Source organism: Globicephala melas, chromosome 13 (genome assembly GCF_963455315.2).
Source record: "Globicephala melas chromosome 13, mGloMel1.2, whole genome shotgun sequence".
NCBI lineage: Eukaryota > Metazoa > Chordata > Mammalia > Artiodactyla > Delphinidae > Globicephala > Globicephala melas.
In genome coordinates this window covers 53,958,128-53,969,162 of record NC_083326.1, presented here as the reverse complement: position 1 = coordinate 53,969,162, position 11,035 = coordinate 53,958,128, and the positions used below count along the sequence as shown (strand labels likewise).

General features: G+C 37.1%; 1 non-coding gene and 1 pseudogene across 1 annotated transcript; both read right to left on the bottom strand.

Annotated features, from left to right (window-relative positions):
• Nucleotides 1–8,741: 8,741 nt before the first annotated feature.
• Nucleotides 8,742–9,530, bottom strand: LOC115842009 (heterogeneous nuclear ribonucleoprotein A1-like; annotated as a pseudogene).
• On the bottom strand, nucleotides 9,455–9,535 carry LOC115842099 (small nucleolar RNA SNORD65). Its single transcript, XR_004035084.1, has one exon. It is a non-coding gene; the product is annotated as a small nucleolar RNA SNORD65 (small nucleolar RNA).
• Between the last annotated feature and the right edge of the window lie 1,500 nt (nucleotides 9,536–11,035).

The window sequence follows — 11,035 nt, the reverse complement described above, 5'->3', positions numbered from 1 at the left end:
ATAAAAAAAAAAAAAACACACGTTTTTTAAAAGTCCTGAACTGACCTCACCAAAGGAGATATACAGATGGTAAATAAGCATATGAAAAGATGGTCTAAATCATATGTTGTCAGGAAAATGCAAATTAAAACAACAATGAATGAGAAACCACTACACAATAATTAGAACGGCAAAAATCCATAACACTGACAACACCAAATGCTGGTGAAAACGTGAAACAACAGGAACTCTCATTCATTGCTGGTGGGAATGCTAAATGGTACAACCACTTTGGAAGACAGTTTGGCAGTTTTTGCTTTTGTTTTTTTACAGTACTAAACGTACTCTTACCATACAATCTAATAATCATGCTCCTATTATACCCACATAAAAACCTGCACAACTAAGATGTTCTCTAATAGGTGAACAGATAAATAAACTGTGGTACACCAAGACAATGGAATATTGTTCAGCACTAAAAATAAATGAGCTCTCAAGCCATGAAAAGACATGGAGGACCTGTAAACGCTTATTAGTAAGTGAAAGAAGCCACCCTGAAAAAGCTACATAGTATATGATTCCAACTGTAGACATTCTGGAAAAGGCAAAACTAAGGAGACAATAAAAAGATCAGTTGTTATCAGGGGTTCATTGAGTGGAGACTGAGTACACGAAGCACAAGCGTTTTTTAGGATGGTGAAACTATTCTGTAAAATATCATGGATGATAATGGCACTATGCTTTGGTCAGAACTTTACAGGATGAAGAGAGCTATAACTTTAATGCATACAAATTTAAAAATATCATTTAGCAGGTCTGAGGATTCCAGGAAAGAAAACATAATGTGACAAAAGAATCTAACTGTATTATTCATGTACGAAACAACTTTGCTGAAGATGGTGGGAGAAAAAGGTGCTGACTAAGTATCTTTGGAAATGAACAAAGTCTAAAAAATTAAAGGGAAAAGGAATTGTAGATAAGCACTGTATTCTAGATAATAAAGTTGTTTCCCATGGGTGTTGAGTTAGCAATGTAGAAATCACTGTCATGTATGTTAGAACTGAACAATTTAGTGAATGGATTACGAATGGTGGGAGCTTCATTTCTCAGAGGAGGGGGGCGGGGTTCCAGAAAAGCAAGGAAAGGGGGCTAGAGGGATCCATGTGGTAATGGATTAGAGTTGGAGAATCAGTGTGAAGTCATGTTTAGCTTAATACTGAAACAGATGGCTAAATATAGAAACATTTATAGATAAATGTATGTACATGAGTTAGAATAGTCATGTAGTTGCTTCTCTGTCAGCTGACAGGTCCTAGTAGAAATGACACTCTAGTAGTAATGAAAGGAATAAGGGCTCCTTGGAGAAATAGTTGAATCTAGGACTAGGGAAGAGAATATATAAGATGAGCCTAAACCATTTTGTGGTGTTAGAAAGTAATGAATTACTAAAAAATAAACAAAAACAAAATGAAACAAAAAACCAAAACAAAACCCCCCCACAATGATAGGGTATGTCAAAGGGACACAGGTGCCAACTAAAAGAGCTCCCAAGGCCAAATTTCGGTATAATTTGAGTAACATAATAAATAAAGAGGGCTTCCCTGGTGGCGCAGTGGTTAAGAATTCGCCTGCCAACGCAGGCGACACAGGTTCGAGCCCTGGTCTGGGAAGATCCCACATGCCGCGGAGCAACTAAGCCCGTGCGTCACAACTACTGAGGCTGCGCTCTAGAGCCCACATGCCAAAACTACTGAAGCCCGTGCGCCTAGAGCCCGTGCTCCACAACAAGAGAAGTCACTGCAATGAGAAGCCCGTGCACCGCAACGAAGAGTAGCCCCCGCTAGCTGCGACTAGAGAAAAGCCCGCATGCAGCAACAAAGACCCAACACAGCCAAAAATAAATTAAAAATAAATAAATAAATAAATATATTATAATCCAAAGTGTAAAATAAGCATCCACAAGGCCAGACTGTATAAACAAATTATTGAACAAATAAATAACTGGGGAGAAGAAACAAATATCCCAAATAGAAGAATTCTAATTTGTGTAGATAGTTCACCTTCAAGGAGGTAGAGTATAATTTCTCACTTCTTAAGTGTGAGACTTAAGAAAGGGTAAGTGGACTCTGCTCAGTGTTTCAAATTTCTGGACAGTGGCCTCCAGCCTGATAATCTCATTTTAATTCCTCCCAGTACCTTCCCAAAGGTGAAAGAAGTTAGCAGGAGATAAAGCTCTGATACCAGCTTGCCATGTGCCCTTGACAATATCCTCAGACTCCTTAAGTTTCACCTTTCCTACGTGTAAGTAAGGATAATACAGGTGCATATACCACAGGCTCAAGATGAGGATTATGGACTCAATTCCACCTGGAATATATTACATTTGTAATAAACTTTAGTTATCGTTATTAGTAATGTTGTCACTTAAAAACCTAACCTGGTCTTGTTTTTCAGATTTGCCAGACAACACAGGCTCGTGACACCAGCTCCAGGTATGAAGATGCCCCATTCCAGAGCTTCTCTAGTCTTTTGCTTTCTCAACCTCAGTTCTGACCATGAGCATCACACCACCCCATTTCTCTCTTTCAACTTTGCAGTAGATACTGGTTTGTACTTAAAACCTATTTATTTGTTAGAAAAGTGTCTTAATCCTAATAAAGTAGGCCTTCACATGTATACTCTTATTCATATAGGAAATGACTCAGAAATAGGGTCAAAGTGGGAGTGAGTTAAGAATCTCTTTGAATTTAACATTTCAATATTTGCTTCTTATCCATGATTAAATGTACACTTTTTTATGGTGCCTGGATATGTTGAGGCAATTTCCTTTATCTATATACACACATACGGCATAGCTGGTTTGACAGGGTTCTGTGATTATAGGGTTACTGTCCATGAGGAAGTCTACATATGTTTCACACTGAGTAGCATAAAAGGTGGGCTGGTTTTCAATCTGCATTTTTGTTTTGTTCTTGACATTACACAATTATGTTACAGGCTGAACCACTCTTCTACTCTTGGTAAACACTTAAACATAAAATGTAATTAAATTACACAACTTTGAAATCTAAGGATTTTTTTTCCCCTCCTGATTGTAATCTCTGAGGTTCTGAATTTCCAGCTTAACAATTTATAGACCCTCTCTTGTAACACACTTTAATGAGTACCCTTTCTTTAATCACAATTTTTTTCCCTATCAATGCAAGCTCATTCTCCTTCCCAACAAATAAATGGGCAATAAAGCAATCACAACAAACCCAGAAAGAATTTGAGGTCATACCACTCAACATTTTAACTGTAAAATTATAATTCTTGGGTTTTTCCAAATGTTTATGATGTTTTGAGCTCATTCAGTAAGAGGAAATATATCTATCTCTGTCAACATATTTTAGTGATTTCATCTCCTTTCATAAGACTCTCTAAGGGTTTCCTAATTAAAGGAATTTACAGGAAATGTCAAACAGTCTAAATAACTGATGTGTTGTAATTAAAGTCTTAGCAATTGAGCAAATTAACCTTTATTTTTTAATGACATCAAATTACATGGCAGTTTCCAGAAAGTTTCTAGAGCAAGTAATTGAGGGAATTATCAAAATCTGGGAAAAAGAGGGGGAAAAAATCATTTCTGGGTTGTTACTATAGTATTTTAAGTGTGGAATTAAATTGATAGCAGTGATCTTTCTCTAACATTACAAATAATGAAAGTGCTCCATTGTTAAAATATGACACTAATATATTTCAAATAATGTACAATAAGGTGAAGAAAATATCTATAATTTTAATTGTTAAGGCTTTAGTAACTTTTTTTAAAATAAGGTTTCTTTTTTTTAATAAATTTATTTTATTTACTTATTTATTTTTGGCTGCGCTGGGTCTTCATTGCTGTGTGGGCTTTCTCCAGTTGCAGTAAGCAGGGGCTACTGTGGCCCACGGGCTTCTCATTGTGGTGGCTTCTCCTGTTGTGTAGCACGGGCTCTAGGTGTGTGGGCTTCAGTAGTTGTGGCTTGCGGGCTCTAGAGCACAAGCTCAGTAGCTGTGGTGCATGGGCTTAGTTGCTCCGCGGCATGTTGGATCTTCCCAGACCAGGGCTCACACCCACGTCCCCTGTATTGGCAGGTGGATTCTTAACCACTGCACCACCAGGGAAGCCCTTTAGTAACATTTTAAAATTTCAATTTATGCGATGGTATATTAATAAGACATGTAAATAAAATTATTTTAAATGATACTAAAGTCAGATAGAGGTTGCAAAGCTGAACAGAGTTGTTAAATTATTGTTAAATTAATTTGTATACAAATATTTATATGCTCAGACCACTCCAGAATTGAATATAAAAAGAATATATCATTTTGTTTCAGTTTATTTCATTTGAATCATTTAAAAGTCATAATAACTGAAAATCATGCTCAGTTATAAACTGAAAATATCAGTAGTATAAGTAGCTAAATTCAGCAACTGAAGAAAACATCTAGAAGACAATATTGCATGTATAAATAGCCAACAAAGAACTTGCTTATTTACATCTGAATTTTCCTGGTTATGTGTCTACTATAACAAGATGACATTAATTTTGTATATTTAGGATAAGTTTAAGAATTTACAGTTGATTTATTGGAAGTAACTCTTAAAATAATTCACTAAGCTCTACCTAGTTCTCAAATTATTCTATTATGCTATCTCTGCTCTCAATAATTTTGCATTTATATGTAAGGCAGGAAAAATTAAGATGAATGTTATACATGCTTTTCCCTTGTATATACGTCTGAGCAGAAATTCAAAGTCCATACTGCTAGTGTGGATTTAAAACAAGACATTGACTAGGTAAAAAAGCTCTCTCAGGTAGTCTCTGTGAAGCTACAGGTATGACACATGAGTATCTTAGTCTAAGAATCAGGTGGAAAAACATTTCCCTCTTATCATTTTTATATAAGACTCTATATAATTTTATGTAAATCCAGACAACTCTACAACCTTTTTTAAAGCTAACTTTGATATTTTTCAAAATATCAAACTCTAAAATTTCAAATATATTAATCCTAGATGGGTAATATTTTCATGTTCAAAAGTTCTGTGTAATGGTAAACTGTAAAAATGAAAGCTATGAGCTTCTTTCAGCAAAATATAATATTATGATAAATCCAATTTGCTTTTATAAAACAATTCCTTGGGAAATGGTCAACTTTTTGTTAGTATTTGGGGAGTTGGGATAAAATGAGAAGATTTCAGAACAGAGCACATATCAATGGATTGTCTTGAGTTTTCTTGAAAGAGAATCATACATTTTGCAACTAGAAATAATTTTACCTCTTCTTTTCCAATATTTATGCCCGTTTGCTTTCTTTTAGTTGCATTGCCTAATTCTTCCAATATCATGTTTAATATTAGTGGCCATATGGGGTATTTTTAGCTTGTTTCTTATTTTACCGACAACCAAAATTAGTGATTTGTAATTCATTATACTCTGTGTTGTGATTTTTGTGTTCGTGGCACTTGTTTCTGTGTCCTAAATTACTTAGTCATCCCCACCACAGTGTTGAAGGTAGAGAATCAAAGTGTTAGGAAGGTTGAATAGATCCCCCAGAATCATTGAAAATCAATAGGATACCTGCCATAGAATTACTTATTTTTTCTGCCATGATTTTTTGTTTCTTTATCCTACCTTGGGTTCCTTCTATGACCTCAAAGCTTTCTTGCAATTGCCAAATATAAATTCAGACACTTCAAATAATAATTTCTGCTAAAATTTGAATTGGTTTTAAACTGACATCAATGAGACTTACATATCCTTATGGCATTCATATGCTTTTCTCTCCTATGCCAACTTGTCACTATTTCTCAGGTGATTTGAGTGCAAATCAATGACACCTTTTTATTGGCATCTTCTTTGACACTTATGCCGACAATTTAGACTTCAAGTGACAGCATTAATACTGACGGCAGCAACATAAAGTCAACGGATGTCTTTGCAATAAAATGTGGATTTCAAATTTATTTTAAATAAAGGTGGTAAGAGAATTTTTGATTTGGGTTCCTCAAGAGATTAAAATAGACAGTGGATAAATAATAACACAAATCCCAAAATGAAATTTTAAAAAATGGATAAGAGAATTTAAAAGAAACATTGTACAGGGTTATTCTAAATCAAACATGACCCAATAGGAAATAAAGAATAATAAAAGGAAGACAAAGTAGATGAGAGGAAAAAAGATTTAAAAAGAGTCAGAATAAAGGTAAACCAGTTTGGAAACTATACTGTTATCTTTCCTTTTTCATTTGTTAATTTTAAGATCTAAAGGCAAATCTCAGTCTATTTCATGTGACAATAATGGCATATTTTGTCTTTCTCACCAAACATTAACTGTACCTCTTCACTCTCCCTCTTCCTAAGTCAAAGTATTTCTACGTTGTACTACAGGAGAGGGGCTGTGTAAAAAATGGGATTTGAGAAAGCCTAATAGTTTTATAAAAAAATAAAAATCTAAACTTTACAATATTTTTATTCCTTAGGTGAGTCAAATGGCACTGTTTCTATCGGAAGCATAATTGAAATCATCACCTATAGGAATGTATCTAAAAAAACACAGAGCATACACACACAGAAAAATACAAAGGTCTGTACTCCATGCCACAAGATTGTACAGAGCTGAAAGAGGTCCAGGGAGTGCAAAGAAATCATTATTCAGGGAATGGATGGGGCTCAGATATGTGGATGCCTCGTTAATTGAGCAGATGTTGTTTGGACACTGTGGTAAGCAGCACAAGGTACCCCCTCAACAACCAAAGATGTCTACATCCTAATCCTCAGAACCTGTGAACATGGCAAAGAGACCTGGCAGATAGGATTAAGTTAAGGATTTTGATTTGGGAGATCATCCTGGATTAATGTAACCACCAGGATCCTTGTAAGAGGTAGAGGGAGATTGAAGAGCTACTCTGGTTTTGAAGATGGAGAAAGAGCCAGGACTGCAGGAATGGACACAGCCTGTGGAAGCTGGAAAAGGCAAGAAAACAGATTCTCCCCTGGAGGCTTTAGAAGCAACACAGCACTGCTCATTTTTAGCCTAGTCAGACCCATTTCAAACTTCTGACTTCCAGAACTATAAAATAATAAGCTTGTGGGTTTTGGGGGTTTTTTTTTTTGCGGTACGTGGGCCTCTCACTGTTGTGGCCTTTCCGCTTGCGCACCACAGGCTCTGGACGTGCAGGCTCAGTGGCCATGGCTCACGGACCCAGCCGCTCTGCAGCATGTGGGATCTTCCCGGACCGGGGCACGAGCCCGTGTCCCCTGCATCGGCAGGCGGACTCTCAACCACTGCGCCACCCGGGAAGCCCAGTCTGTGTTGTTTTAAGCCATGAAACTTGAGGTAATTTTCTTCTATAGCAACAGGAAACTAATACAGGGACTATAATGAAATAAGCACGGAGGACACAAAGATGAATCAGACCCCATCCATAGATTAAGGAGATCAGTGTGCAGTGGTGGTGATGTGGATTAAACAGTGACAACACACTGTTTGAAAAGCAAGCACAACTGTAACAGTGTGATAGAAATAGACTCTGACCCAGTAAAGGAAGCATCTAATTCTAGCTGGGAGAGATGAAGTGGGTTTCCTTACAAAAGACAATGCTCAAGATAAGTCTCAAAAGATGGGTAGGGTCCTGCCTGGCAGACAAAAGAGGGAAATTCATTCCAGGCTGAGAGACCAAATGCCTGCAAAAATCAAAGCACTCAGACTGGAAAATCCATATTCGAGTGAATAAGAATTTGTTTAGCAAGTCTCAATATTCTAGAAATAAAGGAGCCAAAAGTTTTTATAACTGTTAGAGGTAGTTTAGGGAGAAAATGTTATCTTTATTTAAATAGAAGTTTTATGGAACATTCAAGTTCTCATCACGATATGGCAGGAATGCTAACTTCACATATGTGAATTCATCTAAGCATGTTTGGCATTTTATACCCTGACTATAAGATCTCCAAACTAAAAATACAGATAAATTAAGAGGAGTCAAGAGGAAAATGAGAATAAACAGATTGATACTGGAATGCCAACAGAAATTAGCAATTGAATTTGTCCTTATCATTTAGCCATTTGCTCTCTGTTAAGTCTGCAAGTTTCTTGACGGCAAGCACTGTGGTTTTTTTTTTTAAGAGGGTATTAAATTGCTTATTTATTACACATGATAATTGATGATACACAAGCTTCATTCCCATCTATATCTGGTACCATAATCCAATTTAGATATATTGCATAGGATGTGCCGACAATCATATATTAATAATCAAAAAACTCCATGACTTGGCTTGGGTGACCCTTTTCACGGTGAACTCCAGGTCACAATGCAGTAACTGTCAGTTCAACTACACCAAGGTTTCAGAAGACAGTAGCTTCTCCACCAAAGCAGGCTGTAAATAAATTTTGAATGGAACCTGGCATCACCCTGAAGGAATACTAACTTCACACTGTTGGGGTAGTTTACCAAAATGGCTTCAGAGTAGACTAACTTTACACAGCACATTTTAAAAAAAGACACATTTATTCAGCGTCATGATCAGACTATTACATTTAGCAATCAACAGCATGGGTGCAAAAAAAAAAAAATCTACATTAAAACCCTTTGTTGGAATGCTTTATACTTTCCACAGAAAAGAAACTAAAATAACTTGTTATACAATTAGTCACAAATAGTCCTCGAGTCTTTCTGCCCATACACGTGAGTATTGTCTAAATCATGTCTTCTTTGTAGCAGCTGGGCCCTGCCACCACTGTGCTTGGCTGAGCTCACAAATCTGTTGTAACCTGTAGCTTCCCTGTCACTTCTCTGGCTTCCTCTCCTGCTAAGCTTTGTTTCCTGGCAGTAATCAAAACCTTCTGCCACTGCCACAGCTACTGCTGCTGCTGGAACCACCACAGCCACCTCGGTTTCGGGGTTTGGCAAAGTATTGGCCTCCACCACCACAGGGGCCAGAACTTCTGCCTCCAAAGTTTCCTCCTTTCATGGGTCCAAAATTTGAAGATTGATTGTTGTAATTGCCAGAATCATTGTAGCTTCCACCACCTGCAAAACTGCTTCTGTCATTACCAAATCCATTATAGCCATCCCCACTGCCACCATATCCACCACCACCGCGGCTGCCACCAAAGCCACCTCGACCACTAAACTTTCCTCCATGACCAAAGCTGCCATTCCCACCAAAACCACCCCCACGACCACCACCAAAGTTTCCAGAACCACTTTGACCTCTTTGGCTGGATGAGGCACTAGCCATCTCTTGCTTAGATAGGGCTTTCCTTACTTCACAGTTGTGGCTATTCACAGTGTGGTATTTCTGAATGACAACCTTGTCTACAGAGTCATGGTCATCAAAGGTTACAAAAGCAAAGCCTCTCTTTTTGCCACTGCCTCAATCAGTCATGATTTCAATCACTTCAATTTTCCCCCCACACTGTTCAAAATAATCTCTTAGATGATGTTCTTCAGTGTCTTCTTTAACCGTAGGTTCACCACCACACAGTCTGCCGGTAATTCCAGCTTTTTTAGGTGATTTCATCATTTGAAAGGACTGTGTTTTACATTTATCTCAGTATTCCTCCAGTCATATAATGCAATGCTTATACACTGGATACACAGTAAACACTTTAAGAATCAAACCTTTAATGTGTGCAGTAGACCGTCATATAGTAATCATGATCAGAGGTGATTTTCTCTGGCACATAAAAACAGGCTAATGGTCTGAATGGAATCTCTCAAACTCTTAAACTTGACACGACTATATATTACAATCCTTTTTCTTAATTTCACTAATTGAAATTGAGTGTACAATGAAGTTGTGAAACACACAAAACATGGGAATTATATAAGGGAGATAGTATATATTCAGCAATTTATTTTATATCCAGTTTCTTTGTAAATTTTTCTTTTATAATTTACCATGTTAAGTAAGCACTGGGCTAACACCACCACCACCTCTTCTAAGACTGTGAATTATGTTTCCCAGAATCTCCTTCCCTGCAGTGTTTTGGCTTAGAGTTTATCAATGAGAGGAACTCCCAGGAGATTTGCAAAGTGAAAATAAAGAAGGACAGGAAATCCATAGTAGATTTTCCCACCCACTTTGCCACAGAAGACTGAAACAATTGGTAACATCATATCAGAGAATCTCAAGAATTACAGCAGCTTCCTGGTGAGATGGAGAGAAACATCTAGTTTGGCATTTACAGCTGAGATCTTTGGTATCAACTTTACTAATTTCAGGAGCAGCTTCTCTGACCACTACTTCCCCAGCATTTCCACAAGTCATTAACCCCCATTATATATGTTAAACTCCTACATACATAGTACATACATAGTATGGCTTCTGTTTCCTGATTGAACATTGTCTATTAGAGTATTTATGTATACTTTATCTAATATTTCCAGCAGCCCTATAGGGTAGGTGCTTTTTAAATGAACTAAGTGAAGTTACTGGACTCCTCCACTATTCCAAAGATTTTTTTCTCAACCAGCGAGTTGCAAACTGTCCAATTCAAATAAGTCTGACTTCACTCTTTGCTCTTAACCCCTGTACCATGTAGTCACATGTGGTACTGAGCTTTAAAAAGAAGGTGTGAAACTTTCTCTGTGAGAAAGATTCCAAAGAGCACTTAGAAGCAAGCCTAACTACCCAAATAAAAGTATTTTATATTCAAGAATCAACCTTTTTTGAGGATAGTCTTCTCTAATACTCACTCGTATCCAGACTGTCTGAGAATGGTCTTGTTTTACCAACATATGGCTTAAATATCCTTAGCTTCCTAATAAAAACAGCACACACAGAGACACAGACACACATGCTCACACACATGCTTCCTTGTAAAGAAAAATGAAGCAATCAAAAAAGAAATACACACTCCCACCTCCACATCTGTATCCATATCCTCTTTCTGCACTTTAGTAGGGACATCTATCCAAAGCCAAGTCTTCCACTTGTCCATTAGTGCTCATCCTGTCTCACTTACTTAAGATAATTTGCAAGTATTTTTTCCAATTCTGTGGGTTCTCATTTTACTTTCTTGA